Genomic DNA, 17898 nt, shown 5'->3' with positions numbered 1-17898 from the left:
AATCAGTAATCACATACCTCGAAATAGTTATAGTAATCACAAGTAATCTTATTGCATCTCATAATTTGATCCAATTTCCTCAAACGATTCAAGTTAAGTTTTCTAAGAGAAGGAAAAGTAGGTACGCGTGTGTGTTGACTAAATTTGGGAAAATGCTTAGAAGTTTCCAGTACGCACCTTAAATGGGTGTTTAAATTTTATAACCCATGTCACACGGGTATTTATAAGTTATTTGATATTTAATGTACCTCGTTATGCGGCCCTAAAGGAGTCCAAAACTAGCAAACATAAATGTTATGTGATCCTTGTCACAAAACGAATACAACTAAGTTAACAAATAATTATAAATATATAATTATTAAACTAACATTTAATAACACATAAGGTTAAAATAGCCATATTCAGTTAGACCCAATCTTAGGGTGTTACAAACATAACCTCATTCTACTTTCGTACTTTTATTATCTGTTACGCCATTGACTGAAGGTATTTCTCATGAAGCTTTAAGCAGTTGTTACTCATATGATTTTGTTAATAGTACTATTTTTATCTGTTTATTTATCTGCATTTTGCTAAGTTTTTTTATTGACTATTAGTTGGTATATGTTTTGTTACTATGTGCGTCCATTCATTTATATATCAGTCTCTTTCATAAAGAAGTTGTCTCAAACTTTTATAAAGAGGTGAGTGACGAAACATTGTACAAGAGTTCCAAAGATTCTTTATAGTAGTGTATATTACACATATTCTTTATATATTAGTACTGTTTTCTTAACTGTTATGGTGTATATTGCTAACTAATTGTGCTGGCTGTTATGGTATATAGCATTAACTAGAAAAAGGCTCGGCCGCGCGTTGCTACGGCTAAATCTTTGTCGTAAGTACGATGTTTATTTGCTTACAATTGTAATATATTTTGCTCAATTGATGATAATGGTTACACGTTTATCAAATTACGTTATATTTGTATTTGTTAAGATTCTTTAATGATTTCATTTCATTGAAATATATTAAAATATAACATTCAAAGAGTACCCGTTAACCGGCTTAATCCAACAGATATAGATATGAATCGATGAATAAATTATATATGAACCGATGAATAAAATGGATATTGATTGATGAATTATATTTGATTGGATATAAAAATAGTATAAATGGATATGTGAAACAACCCAACCCGTATTTAAACCGGCCCATAAAATTTTTCCTTATAATACATTAATATCGTTAACACTTAGGTCCCAATTATGTTTCTAAAATCATCTTTAATACAATATTAAGTTTAATAAACTTTAAAACATTTAATACAAAAGTTAAATTTTCAAACGAGCATGGTGATTGGGAATACGCTACCCAATCCTAATAACTCCAAAAGCACACTTCTAAAGAAAACTACGCGAGTCCACTTGTCCCCATGCTTACCCGAGCCACCGCCTCCATGCAAATCTATAATAATGTAAACAACGAGAGGGTAAGCTAACGCTTAGTGAGTGAGAATATACTACATACATATATATGCATAAAATGGACACGCAACACAAGTAAATCAAATAACGCATACCGGAGCATCCAAGCATAAAGGCAAGATAAGCTAAGCATACCGTACGATCACTAAGCATCAAGCTAAAAATAACAACAAATATAAGTTCACCAACGACGATGTGAACAACGCCAATAAGCTACACCCGGAGGGTTAGCTACAACACACACATACGACAATATATATAACAATATATAAACGTTCAAGGTTAACCCATTAACCCAATACCAAAACCGACTACCAATTACTAACATGAAGATTGGCCGAACTACACGAGCCTTAGTAAATCCGCATACACACGAGACTACTATCTTCAATAACACAACAACATCGAGGTTGGCCGAACTATACGAGCCTTTGTGAATCCGTAACCACACGAGATTACTACCTCAATAAGATGACCTAACTACACGAGTCATCGTGAATCCGAACTACACGAGACTCACTTTCTCAATAAGATGACCGAAACTACACGCGTCATCGTGAATCCGCATCCACACGTGACTCACTTCTCAATATCAAAACCCTTCGCCATTGGGGTTAATTGATCCACATCACAAACACATGTGATAACGTACACACAAAGTGTGCAACTCGCCAAAGGTGGTCAACCAAAACGCACAACCGTGCCAATTGGACCCATACACAAGTCCATCAAATCCACCTATATGTGAAGTGAGCTCTATAGCCGAGAATCACTTCACCCGACCCGCACCCATCCTACACATACATATGCACATAGGATATTAACGCTCACCTTGTCACCTTGATGAATGCCACCAAATAATCCGCAACTCCAAAGGAACGTACCTATTCCATTAATCACATAACAAACAACACAATTAGGGAGGATTTACAAACCAACCCAAATTGACAACTAGTGCAATCTCGACCCAAAGGCACCTCCAAGCACAAACCGCGCCCAAACTAACCAATAATCACTAATGAAATGTCACGTTCATATTGATTATAAACGTTCCATATTCATTGATTTCGTTGAGAGGTTTTGACCTCTATATGAGATGTTTTTAAAAGACTGCATTCATTTTTAAAACAACCATAACCTTTATTTTATCAATAAAGGTTTCAAAAGCATTACGTAGATTATCAAATAATGATAATCTAAAATATACTGTTTACACACGACCATTACATAATGGTTTACAATAGAAATATATTACATCGACATATGTTTTTTTGAATGCAGTTTTTACACAATATCATACAATCATGGACTCCAAATCTTGTCCTTATTTTAGTATGCAACAGCGGAAGCTCTTAGTATTCTCCTGAGAATAAACATGCTTTAAACGTCAACAAAAATGTTGGTGAGTTATAGGTTTAACCTATATATATCAAATCGTAACAATAGACCACAAGATTTCATATTTCAATACACATCCCATACATAGAGATAAAAATCATTCATATGGTGAACACCTGGTAACCGACATTAACAAGATGCATATATAAGAATATCCCCATCATTCCGGGACACCCTTCGAATATGATATAAATTTCGAAGTACTAAAGCATCCGGTACTTTGAATGGGGTTTGTTAGGCCCAATAGATCTATCTTTAGGATTCGCGTCAATTAGGGTGTATGTTCCCTAATTCTTAGATTACCAGACTTAATAAAAAGGGGCATATTCGATTTCGATAATTCAACCATAGAATGTAGTTTCACGTACTTGTGTCTATTTTGTAAATCATTTATAAAACCTGCATGTATTCTCATCCCAAAAATATTAGATTTTAAAAGTGGGACTATAACTCACTTTCACAGATATTTCCTTCCTCGGAAATAAGACCTGGCTACGGATCGATTCACGAACCTATACAAATATGTACATATATATCAAAGTATGATCAAAATATAATTACAACCATTTTTATTATGTTTTAAAGATTTGAGTGTATTAAGTCAGCTGTCCTCGTTAGTAATCTACAACTAGTTGTCCACAGTTAGATGTACAGAAATAAATCGATATATATTATCTTGAATAAATCCACGACCCAGTGTATACACGTCTCAGGCTAGATCACAACTCAAAGTATATATATTTTTGGAATCAACCTCAACCCTGTATAGCTAACTCCAACATTACTGCATATAGAGTGTCTATGGTTGTTCCAAATAATATATATACATGGGTCGATATGATATCTCAAAACATTTGCATACGTGTCTATGGTATCCCAAGATTACATAATATATTAGAATACATGTATAATACAATATAAGTTAGCTAGGATATGATTTGTATAGATTTGTTAAACATTTCCCGTAGCTAAAAAGATCAAAAATATCCAATCTTGTTTTACCCATAACTTCTTCATTTTAAATCCGTTTTGAGTGAATCAAATTGCTATGGTTTCATATTGAACTCTAATTTAAGAATCTAAACAGAAAAATTATAGGTTTATAGTCAGAAATTTAAGTTACATGTCAATTATTAAAGAGGTAGTCATTTCCGTCGAAAAAACGACATCTTGATGACCATTTTGGAAAACATACTTTCATTTTGAGTTTAACCATAATTTTTGGATATAGTTTCATGTTCATAAGAAAAATCATTTTCCCAGAAGAACAACTTTTAAATCAAAGTTTATCAAAGTTTTTAATTAACTAACCCAAAACAGCCAGCGGTGTTATTACGACGGCGTATGTCCGGTTTTACGGTGTTCTTCGTGTTTTCAGGTTTTAAATCATTAAGTTAGCATATCATATAGATATAGAACATGTGTTTAGTTGATTTTAAAAGTCAAGTTAGAAGGATTAACTTTTGTTTGCGAACAAGTTTAGAATTAACTAAACTATGTTCTAGTGATTACAAGTTTAAACCTTCGAATAAGATAGCTTTAAATGTATGAATCGAATGATGTTATGAACATCATTACTACCTCAAGTTTTCTGGATAAAACTACTAGAAATGAGAAAAATGGATCTAGCTTCAAAGGATCCTTGGATGGCTTGAAAGTTCTTGAAGCATAATCATGACACGAAAACAGTTCAAGTAAGATTTTCACTCGAAATAAGATTGTTATAGTTGTAGAAATTGAATCAAAGTTTGAATATGAATATTACCTTGAATTAGAAAGATAACCTACTATAAATAACAAAGGTTTATTGATCTTAGATGATTACTTGGAATGGATTAGAAAGCTTGGAAGTAGACTTGCAAACTTGGAAGTATTCTTGATTTTTATGAAACTATACTTATGGAATTTATGAAGAACACTTAGAACTTGAAGATAGAACTTGAGAGAGATCACTTAGATGAAGAAAATTGAAGAATGAAAGTGTTTGTAGGTGTTTTTGGTCGTTGGTATATGGATTAGATATAAAGGATGTGTAATTTTATTTACATGTAAATAAGTCATGAATGATTACTAATATTTTTGTAATTTTATGAGATATTTCATGCTAGTTGCCAAATGATGGTTCCCACATGTGTTAGGTGACTCACATGGGCTGCTAAGAGCTGATCATTAGAGTGTATATATCAATAGTACATACGTCTAAAAGCTGTGTATTGTACGAGTACGAATACGGGTGCATACGAGTAGAATTGTTGATGAAACTGAACGAGGATGTAATTGTAAGCATTTTTGTTAAGTAGAAGTATTCAAAAGTTTATGAATACATATTAAAACACTACATGTATATACATTTTAACTGAGTCGTTAAGTCATCATTAGTCGTTACATGTAAATGTTGATTTGAAACCTTTAAGTTAACGATCATGTTAAATGTTATTAACCCAATGTTTATTATATCTAAAGAGATATTAAATTGTTACATTATCATGATATTATGATATATAATATATCTTAGTATGATATATATACAGTTAAATGTCGTTACAACGATAATCGTTACATATATGTCTCGTTTCGAAATCATTAAGTTAGTAGTCTTATTTTTACATATGTAGTTCATTGTTAATACACTTAATGATATATTTACTTATCATTTAACATAATTAACCAAGTGTATCAATATCTTAATATGATTCATATGTACTTAGTAAGACGTTGATATAACGATAATCGTTATATATAACGTTTTCGAGTTTCTTAAATTCAATAGTCTCATTTTTATGTATATAACTCATTGTTAAAATACCTAATGAGATACTTACTTATCATAATATGATGTTAACTATATATATAATCATATATATATATCATCATATAGTTTTTACAAGTTTTAACGTTCGTGAATCACCGGTCAACTTGGGTGGTCAATTGTCTATTTGAAACCTATTTCAATTAATCAAGTCTTAACAAGTTTGATTGCTTAACATGTTGGAAACACTTAATCATGTAAATATCAATTTCATTTAATATATATAAACATGGAAAAGTTTGGGTCACTATAGTACCTACCCGTTAAATAAATTTCGTCTCGAAATTTTTAAGCAGTTGGAGGTGTTGACGAATCTTCTGGAAATAGGTGTGGGTATTTCTTCTTCATCTGATATTCACGCTCCCAGGTGAACTCGGGTCCTCTACAAGCATTCCATCGAACCTTAACAATTAGTATCTTGTTTTGTTTAAGTCTTTTAACCTCATGATCCATTATTTAGACGGGTTCTTCAATGAATTGAAGTTTTTCATTGATTTGAATTTCGTCTAACGGAATAGTGAGATCTTCTTTAGCAAAACATTTCTTCAAATTCGAGACGTGAAAAGTGTTATGTACAGCTGCGAGTTGTTGGGGTAACTCAAGTCGGTAAGCTACTGGTCCGACACGTTCAATAATCTTGAAAGGTCCAATATACCTTGGATTTAGTTTCCCTCGTTTACCAAATCGAACAACGCCTTTCCAAGGTGAAACTTTAAGCATGACTATCTCGCCAATTTCAAATTCTATATCTTTTCTTTTAATGTCAGCGTAGCTCTTTTGTCGACTTTGGGCGGTTTTCAATCGTTGTTGAAGTTGGATGATCTTCTCGGTAGTTTCTTGTATTATCTCCGGACCCGTAATCTGTCTATCCCCCACTTCACTCCAACAAATCGGAGACCTGCACTTTCTACCATAAAGTGCTTCAAACGGCGCCATCTCAATGCTTGAATGGTAGCTATTGTTGTAGGAAAATTCTGCTAACGGTAGATGTCGATCCCAACTGTTTTCGAAATCAATAACACATGCTCGTAGCATGTCTTCAAGCGTTTGTATCGTCATTTCGCTCTGCCCATCAGTTTGTGGATGATAGGCATTACTCATGTCTAGACGAGTTCCTAATGCTTGCTGTAATGTCTGCCAGAATCTTGAAATAAATCTGCCATCCCTATCAGAGATAATAGAGATTGGAATTCCATGTCTGGAGACGACTTCCTTCAAATACAGCCGTGCTAACTTCTCCATCTTGTCATCTTCTCTTATTGGCAGGAAGTGTGCCGATTTGGTGAGACGATCAACTATTACCCAAATAGTATCAAAACCACTTGCAGTCCTTGGCAATTTAGTGATGAAATCCATGGTAATGTTTTCCCATTTCCATTCCGGGATTTAAGGTTGTTGTAGTAGACCTGATGGTTTCTGATGTTCAGCTTTGACCTTATAACACGTCAAACATTCTCCTACATATTTAGCAATATCGGCTTTCATACCCGGCCACCAAAAGTGTTTCTTGAGATCTTTATACATCTTCCCCGCTCCGGGATGTATTGAATATCTAGTTTTATGTGCTTCCTTAAGTACCATTTCTCTCACATCTCCAATCCTTGGTACAAAAATTCTATCAGCCCTATATCGGGTTCCTTAAATTCAATAGTCTCATTTTTATGTATGTAACTCATTGTTAAAATACCTAATGAGATACTTACTTATCATAATATCATGTTAACTATATATATAATCATATATATGTCATCATATAGTTTTTACAAGTTTTAACGTTCGTGAATCACCGGTCAACTTGGGTGGTCAATTGTCTATATGAAACCTATTTCAATTAATCAAGTCTTAACAAGTTTGATTGCTTAACATGTTGGAAACACTTAATTATGTAAATATCAATTTCATTTAATATATATAAACATGGAAAAGTTCGGATCACTACAACTAACACTAGTGACAATGGTCCTAATAAGCCAATTAAACCCGAACACAAGTGTTAAACACTTGTCTTGCCCAATTTGACACCAAAACCCTAATTTTGACCCATTTCAAAATTAGTCAACCAAAGACACCCAAACGAGTTCCAACACTTCCATAATCACTATTCATAGTGATTACACTCAATTTAAAAGTCTTACCCCTCCAACATCAACAATAAACCCGAATCTTGGTGTTAATCTTCAATTAACAACTAATGGGGTTTCCTCTATGAACATACAATCAAAAGCCCCAAATTTGAATGATGAACACGAAAACAAAATTCGAAGTTAGAGCTTACCGCTATTATCAACTTGTAGCTAAGAACGAGGAGAACAAAGTTGCCTCTTACACCAAAGATTGAATCGCTAATCTTCCTTTCCAAAAATCCCTTTGAATGATTTGGAGTATTGAAGATTTGAGAGAAAATGAAGAAAAAGGAAAAAGAAATAAAGAAAATGAGATGGGTGGATGGGATTTAAGATCCCAAATCTGGCACATACGCAAAAGACCAAAATGCCCCTAAAAACTCTTAAAACACGAAATTGGAACCAGCTCATCAGAGGTGCCGCGCTGCGGCCCTCTTCCTCGCGCCGTGACATATAACGCGGTATGGGATCAGTTTTTCATGCCATCTGATCCTGATTTCAGTTCATTGCCGCGCCGCGGCCTATTCTGTCACGCCGTGACCTTGGCCGTGGTCTGGTGCCTGCTTAACGTCCTTTCTGAGAACTGAAACCAGTTGTATGCCGCGCCGCGACCCTTTCTGCCGCACCGCGACCCGAAGCGTGGTCTGAGCATTTCCCACGTACATGAACTTTAACACACGAATACGCCTCAAATCTTTCATACACTAGTCGTACATACACGACACACCTCCATATCATATACGGGGGAAACGGGGTGTTACAACTCTCCCCCACTTAGATTCGATCACGTCCTCGTGATCCTAATCACTTAATCAATCCGAACCTACACGTTATGGTTCTCGAACAACTGTTCCAATCCAACTTCCAACACATCTCTCATTAACCCGAAGATTAATCCATTAACCAAATACACACGTGCACAAATTTCGATACATGCAATGCACAAATCATCCAAAGTCCATAACGATCACTTAGAATACGCGAAACCGCAACGTATTCTTCCAGCTCCTCTAGGCAATTCTTCTCAAAGAGTTACCCTTAACAACTAAATCGTCATTCGCGATTTATCAAGTCCACAAATCCGAGCACTAAAACTTGCTCAATCCCTCATATCGGGAAAAACTCCACCAATCTCGTACCGAGATATCAACCCTTTAGCGTACCATACCAAGTACAATGCTAAAAGTAAACACGTTCAAAACTAAAGTCAACCATCTAACCGATGAAGACCAAATAAAAGTGAAATCTAACGGATAACACTTACCACTTAACACCCCTTGTAGTGCGCAAACACGTCTAATATGCAACTACCGCAAACACGTGAGCAAAATACGACTATTACATCACTATTCACACCAAAATGGTCCTTACGACCCCACCATTGGCATATAAAACAACCAACAGATCACACAACATGGTCCTTACGACCCCACCATTGGCGTATGAAATGACCAATAGATCACACAACATGAAGGATGGCCGAAAACTATACGCGCCTTAGTGAATCCGCAGCCACACGCGACCCCCTACCTCCACCGCACAACAATCAGGATTGGCCGAACTACACGCGCCCTAGTGAATCTGAACTACACGAGATTCACTATCCCAATAGAATGACCGCATCCACACGTATCATTGTGAATCCGAACTATACGAGACTCACTTCCTCAATATAATGACCGCATCCACACGAGTCATTGTGAATCCGAACTACACGAGACTCACTTCCACAATAAGATGATCGAACAACATGCGTCATCGTGAATCCACATCTACACGTGATCCACTTCCCAAATCTCAACACAGGAATGGTACTCCCATTCCCCATCGGTACTCGCATTTCCCGATAACGTTTACCATACTGGTATAACACTACTTCCATGATGAAGTTAGCGGACCACGTCAACGGTCATAACTCACCAATCATACGCTCTTTTGGCCCCATACAACGAGTAGCGTAACATCGCGCACTGCTACGCCATAGTGAATCCTAACGGATTACACTAACCATCCATTAGTGTACATACGCCGCGTAATCACTAATCCCTCGGGTGATGTCTTAAACACCGCGACTAACTCACCCCCATGACAATGTGGTGTCTTGAACACCGCGACAATTCCACATGTCAATCAAACCAATGAGTGGTGTCTTAAACCCCGCGACAATCCCACCCATTACACATGCTCTTTTGGACTCAATCAATGAGTAGTGTAGCATCGCGTACTGCATACACCATAGTGAATCCGAACAGATTACACTAACTATTGACCACAACCAAAAGTATATACGCGTACTTATAACCATTCCATACCGCCTAGAATTTCGCACACGAATCATACGCACACGCGAACATCGCTATCACGATCGAGCAAGAACCGCCTATATCGCACATAGGTACAAAACTACAATTCTCTAAAAGAGAATCCGACACAAACATCCCTTAATCGAGGGATCTCACCTTGCTCGTCAAACACGTCCATTATCTCTCAACGAGATTCACCATATTACCACCTCGGTGATAATTTAAATCCAAAATCATAAGTACAATTTAACCGAAATCGTACTCTACCACAAATTGACCAAATCTAGGTCCCGTCACAAATTCCGGATCTATTAAGAGCATTATCCGACATCTCACACTAAAACCTCCTCTTGCGGGAGTGTAACTCCCCCACTTGGAACTACGTCCCATAACCGCATCTTGTACAACCGTACAATGCTACCAAAGGTAGACTTTACTAACAATTGGGTTCACATGACCCATCACCACATATTGCTCCAACCTTGAGCTTAAGAAAGATTTTAACAAATCCTCAAACACTTCGAACGAAGAGTTTACCACAACTCACACAAACTTCATTCTTGCAACCTTCCAATTGCTATAGTTTGTCAATCTCCACCTAGTCACTCATGTACCTAAGGGTTTCTCTCCGGTACCCTAAGTACAATGTAACCACAACACCATCGGAGTCGAATACCACGCTAGTAGGTATGAAAGAGGCACCTAACGTCGCGTCATGTAGACTCCTTCACCAACGTACATCGAGATCCAAAACACTCGATCTCTCGGGTTTCATCCACCCAACGAACCTCATGGTTCACCAACTTCAACACGAAAGCGAACAGGTGCTAAAAACCGAACACCAAAGCCCATACCCATGGCTTGGTAGAAACATTTCTCAACACTAAGGAATGCTGGGTTGCACCAAGTCTTACGCCCTTCGCCAATTGATCAAAACGTCACCATAGGGTACTTCCATTAGGAACGTCACCCATAACAATAACATGCACAACACAAGGATTTTAACAAATCCAAACTCAACGGCACATAATAAATAATCAAAGGACATATTTATTAAAACGAAATGTACCTTAACGTCTCCTTGCCGCACCCGTCCCCGCTAACTCGGGACATTCCGACTTACGATGTCCTTCCTCTTGGCAATTGAAGCACACCGTGCCATCACCCTTTGGCACTGAACATTCCCAAGACTTGTGACCCCTCACGCCACAATTGTAACATCTAGACGCACTAGAATCTGATATACTCGTCCGTGTACCACCCGTGCTCACACTTGCACCCTTACTTGGAGCACCATACGAAACAACCCTTCTCTTACTTGAAGGTTCACCAATCTTTGATCGCGAATACGAATCAAAACCCCTAGCCACGGCGAATAATTCCGCAAATGATTTCACCTGACCTCTGCTAATTTTGTTCTTCAAGTCATCATTCAAAGTTCGATAGAAATCTTCCATCAACAAACGATCATTTCCCAAATACTCCGGGCAAAAATGAGCCTTCATCATAAAGGTCGTCTTGAGAGTATTCAAATCCATAGAACCCTGTTGCAAACTTCGCAACTCATTATGCAATTTTGACAAGTCAGCTGATGTCCGGAACTCCTCAAAGAATTCCTCCTTAAACTCATCCCACGATAATGCCATAAACGGTTCACCACCGACAAGATCAATCTTATCATTAAACCAATCCTTCGCCCTAACCCGCAACAAACTAGTAGCGAGTCTCGTCTTTTTCTCGGGAGGGCATTCAATAGTGCGAAAACACCCTTCGACATCCGAGATCCATGTTGTGCTAACCAAAGGATCCAGTTTTCCGTCATACATCGGGGGTTTATGAAATGCCCCGTCCTAATCCATCTGGACGAAGTCATCAACATTTGATCCCAGAGCGATGATCGACTCCAAGTAATGTCCTTAAAATGAGCAAAATGCACAACGACAGATTTCTTTCATACCTGAGAATAAACATGATTTCAAGTGTCAACCAAAAAGTTGGTGAGTTCATTAGTTTAACATAAATAATCATTTCATAAATTTAATAGACCACAAGATTTCATATTTTCATTTCTCATAAACATACGTCCCATACATAGAGACAAAATATCATTCATATGGATTGAACACCTGGTAACCGACATTCAAAATATACATATAAGAATATCCCCATCATTCTGGGATCCTCCTTTGGACATGATATAAATTTTGAAGTACTAAAGCATCCGGTACTTTGGATGGGGCTTGTTGGGCCCGATAGATCAATCTTTAGAGTTCGCGTCAATTAGGGTGTCTGTTCCCTAATTCTTAGATTACCAGACTAAAAGGGGCATATTCAGTTTCGATCATTCAACCATAGAACGTAATTTTGATTACTTGTGTCTATTTCGTAAAACAGTTATAAAAGTTGCGCATGTATTCTCAACCCAAAAATATAAAGAGTAAAAAGACAAATGAAACCCACCTAATGTATTTTGTAGTAAAAATACATAAAACGACATTGAACAAGTATAGGGTTGGCCTCGGATTCACGAACCTATATCATTTGTATATATATATTAAGACATATAATCGTATTCGAATAAATATATATATAAATTTATTAATTACATTATTTTTATATTAATAACATATATTTTTAATTTGTATGTACTTCAAATGGTTAATATTTTTATAGTTATATTAATATATTCATATACATACTTGTTTAATATTATATTTAAAAAATTGATAATTTGTTGTTTGTAAGAGTTTATATAAATAATTTTTGTAAGTTTTATATATATAGTTATGTGCAGTTTTAATATAAGTGTAGTATATATAATAAATATATTTTATGTACAAAATATTTATTTGCTTAAAAATGATAGTTTTGATATTAACGATTTACTAATAATAATAATAAAAATCCTTATCATTACTAGTAATACTAATAATAACATTGATAATATCCAAGGGTGTTACTTAATATCAAAAGGGAAATAATAATAGTCATAGTATCTATTTTTACATAATAATAATGATAACTGATAACTAATACTTAAATGACAAAACTTATAGTAATTATATCACTAATGTTAATAATAATAATAATGGTTATTTTTCTTATAATCATGATATTAATAACACTAATTACAGTACTAATAATATTTATAATTCTTGGTAATAATAACAATAATTAATAATCAGTAATAATAAAAATGGTAATAATAATGACCATAATAATAGAAATAATATTAAGTAAAAACTACCTTAATAGAATGAATTTCTAAAAAGGATAGCCCATGCCCAGGTTTGAACCCCCGACCTCTCGAAAACCAACCTCCTTCCTAACCATCTGAGCTAACACATCTTTCTGTTTTAAAACCACAACTCAAACTAAATAATCTAATCCTTCTGTTCATTTCTTTCTCCTTCTACTTAATCAATTCAGTCGACCCTTAATCTCCTTATGACAGTTATTTGTGTTTTTAAGTTTATGAGTTTCAAAGATTTACATCAGCAAAAAAAAAATATATTGATGATTAATAACCGTGAAAAGGAAAAAAGAAAAAAAAACAAAATTGAAGATATACATACCTGCTTATTTCATCGCTGATGTATAAAAGAAAAAAAAATGATTGAATCAAAGAGAACGTTTGAGATGAAACTTTCAACATAACTTGTGTTTTAAATCATCCTTAAAAACTTTATAAATTGTCAATTTAACTAAAATCATAACATACAACTTGAATTTCTTCATGAACAAATCTGTTGACTTTTAAAAATTAAACTTTGACCTTTAAATTCGAGTTCAATTCGGATAATTAAAAGCTGAAACTTTCTAGATAATTTGAGTAAGATATTTCTAACAACAATGCATTATTACTTTTTGGATTAAATTTCGAATTCTAGTTTTTCAAAAAAAAAAAAAGAAACGTGAACAGAGTAGTACCTGTTCTTTCTTTTTCTTTTTTATTCAATCAAATAAAAGAAATAAAAAATTTGTAAATGATTTTATGTGACTGATAAAGCTAAATATCAACTGAACTTAATCAACTAATATAAGGTTTGCAGTCGACAGAATTGATAAATCAAATCAGGAAGAAAGAAAATAAATTACTAAAAAGCAGAAAGAGACTCACAACAAAATTTGGATCTGTATGAGACAGGAAACAAGAATTGACTGTAGATAGATGGATACTTGAAACTGAATCAGATTTTAAACAAGTTTTCATACGTATGATCTTATCCTTTTTTTTATATTAAAAATTAATAATTAATAATTATAATTATATTAATAATAATATAAATAATAATAATAATAATAATAATAATAATAATAATAATAATAATAATAATAATAATAATAATAATAATAATAATAATAATAATAATAATAATAATAATATTGTTATTAGCTATAAAAATGGTAAATATAATATTATTTAAAATAATAATTTGTATTATTTATAATAATAATGATAACTATAATAATAATTAGGATTTCTAATAATAATAATAATAACTAAGTTAATAATAATAATCAATATAAAAATGATATTTATGATAAACTTTATTAGTTTTATGATAGTATTAATAATGATTCTAGTAATAATGATGGTTATATTTATAAAAGTAATAGTACTGGTAAACAAAATAATAATATCAAAATAATCATAACGACCTAAAATTATAATTTTTCTACTAATTTTATATAATATTTTAAATGTATCAATTCTATATATTATACTATATAATAATATACTAATATTATTATTAATATTAATATTAATACTAATATAAATAATGAAAGTAAATATAATATTGTTAATATAACATTTATTTTAACTTGTAGTTAAATATATTACAATTTATTAATCATGTCATATTTAATAATTATATAACACTTATATATATATATATACATATAATAACATATTTGAATATTTAATATTTATTCTTTATAATATAATAATTATTTATAGAGATCATATATATGTATATATATATATATATATATATAGATTCATAATAACATCATATATTTATATATTTTCATATAATAGTAACTTAATTATTTTATTTATTATTTTACATTTTTAAATTCACTTCATTAAGTGTACTTTATTAATTCTAATTATTATATATACACTTATATTTATATTTATATTTATATTTATATATTTATTTACAAACAATTGTTCGTGAATCGTCGGGAATGGTCAAAGGTCAAATGACTATGTAAACAGTTCAAAAAAAATTCTTAAGACTCAACTTTACAAACTTTGCTTATCGTATCGAAATCATATTTAGATTAAGTTTAAATTTGGTTGGAAATCTCCGGGTCGTCACAGTACCTACCCGTTAAAGAAATTTCGTCCCGAAATTTGTGTGAGGTCGTCATGGCTAACAATAAAAATGTTTTCATGACGAATATGAGTTGATAAATAGATTTTTATCATCATTGAGTAATGTGGATAAAAAAATTCGATTATTCGAAGAGTACGAATGAAGCTATCACAAAAGATTGGAATAGGAAAAGTAAAGATTCATTTTAACTTTTAGCAGAGTTAGGGTTGAATTCCGGAATTCAAGAGATTTAAAGAAAATCTTTGAAATCTGAATAAGATTTGATTATTCAGTAAATCAGGAGGTTAGGATCTGTCTAATTAAATGCGGAGATCTGCCTTGATTTCTCTGTCGGATATTTCCATTATAAAAAAAAAATTTATTTTTTTTTCGTTCCACTATTCTCACCATTCCTATACTTTCTTTCTTAGTTCATACATCCAAAAGATTGTGAAAATGCTTAATCCATTTCTAATCCTTGATATTTTTCTAATTATCATTTTTGTCATCCCTCTTTTCAATCTTTCCACTAGAAAAAAAAATTTGTTTACTTCTATTATTACCTTGGGGTGATAGTATTCCTAATCCTCCTGTGTCTTTATATTGCTATTCCTATTAATATCCACGGTTTGTAACCTCCGTGTTGTTATTGGGCTTTTGTATTTTCTCTTATATTTTGGAGCTCTTTGCCTTTTTATTATCCTCCTGACCTCTAATAAAGCGAGTAACGGTCCAGAATTCGTAAGTATGGAATTTTGGATAAACATCGTGTTCTAAATAAGAACTAATGTATTAGCACGATTTGATTTGTTAAATTACCAGAATCACTGAGAATAGAACTATCAAGAATATATTTTCTTGATATGTTCAGAAGTTAAGCAGAATGAAAGAGTTATGTAACATGGCACATGATGACGTTATGATCTGTGAATCATCGCGTTCCATTAGAAACTCAGCATGACCTACTGTAATATAATCACGTTGATCAAGTGTCATTATATTATACTAACTCATGCATCAGTTCCCAACATTACTTCAATAACATTCATATTTTAAGCTCGAAAATTTACAGAATATAGAAACTAACAGTTTCTATATGATGTAACACTGATAGCACTAATAGATTAATGATTCAGATAAGAATAGTTATGAAAATATCTTCAGAAATATGAAGGATATTTATAATGAAAGATACGATGATATCTTGGAATTTCTAAGATCAAAGGATGATGAAGAATATTGTCCGCAAGAGTTTAGAGTAAGGAGCAAGATATTCGCTAAAGACTTAAGCAGGTATTGAATCATTTGGATTCTTTGAAGTCAAACTTATTCTTTGTGATTTGTCCACGGCTTCCTTCATAGTTTCGCATAATCCGTTTTTTTGGTACTAAGTTTTCTATTGAGAGTTTTCCAACCATCCATTCTGTATTATCATGCCTTCAACGGTTAAGGTTCTTTACAGTTTTTGTTGCTTCCTTCAACTTTTTCAATGTTCGGAGTATTGATTCGTGGACTGAGTGCTTTTCAGAATTTCAGAATGGAAGATCATAGTTCTAAAAGATAAATGTTATATGGATACATATAACTGTTGGTGTAGAAACGTTGTGAGACTCACAATACAGATTTGCTGATTCCCGGTAATTGGTATGGCAATTCTTGTTACAAGATGCGGATAAGTACATGATAGGGTTTTAACGAATAAATATAATGATTCTTCGGAGAACTTAAGTCGATAAGTAATGAAGTTGCTGATAAGTTTCTATTAATGTGGTGGAATATAAACAGTTTTCCGGTAACGATGACGGAAGGTAACTTATATAACAAGGTTATAATAAGTTTAATCCGAATGAAAGTCAAAGTTGATTTGCTGGAGCTGTGACAAAATAGGCTAATTTGGGAAGAAATTGTAAAGTTATTTTTGATAATAACAACGCCAAAGGAGCTAGCACTGATATATATGTTAAACGTTTACTCAGGTTCTGAGAGTTTTCAAGTGCATAACTATATGCATCAATCTCTTCTTACGTAGATGAAGTGCGGTTGATTCATCCTCTCGATTGAGATATTTTCAAGAATTACGAAAGGTTTGAACGCAGATTGTAATCGTCAAGATACAAATAAGGTTTAAGATGAAATCAAGTGGCAAACTTGAAGAATTATTTAGTTTCATATATTATAATCAATATTTTAATTCATTTTAATTGTCCAATGTCATTAGTCCACAGTCGATAATCTACAGTTAACAGTTCAATAATTCATATATAATTTAATATATAATATTTGAATTAATTAATACGTATCGTGACCCGTGTACATGTCTCAGACTCGATCACAACTCAAATTATATATATTATTATAGAATCAACCTCAACCCTGTATAGAGAACTCGATCATTAATGCATATAGAGTGTCTATGGTTATTCCAAATAATATATATAGATGCGTCGATATGATATGTCAAAACCTTGT

This window comes from Rutidosis leptorrhynchoides, chromosome 1 (assembly GCF_046630445.1).
Source record: "Rutidosis leptorrhynchoides isolate AG116_Rl617_1_P2 chromosome 1, CSIRO_AGI_Rlap_v1, whole genome shotgun sequence".
In the NCBI taxonomy this organism is placed as follows: Eukaryota; Viridiplantae; Streptophyta; class Magnoliopsida; order Asterales; family Asteraceae; genus Rutidosis; species Rutidosis leptorrhynchoides.
This window is presented reverse-complemented; position numbering follows the sequence as displayed.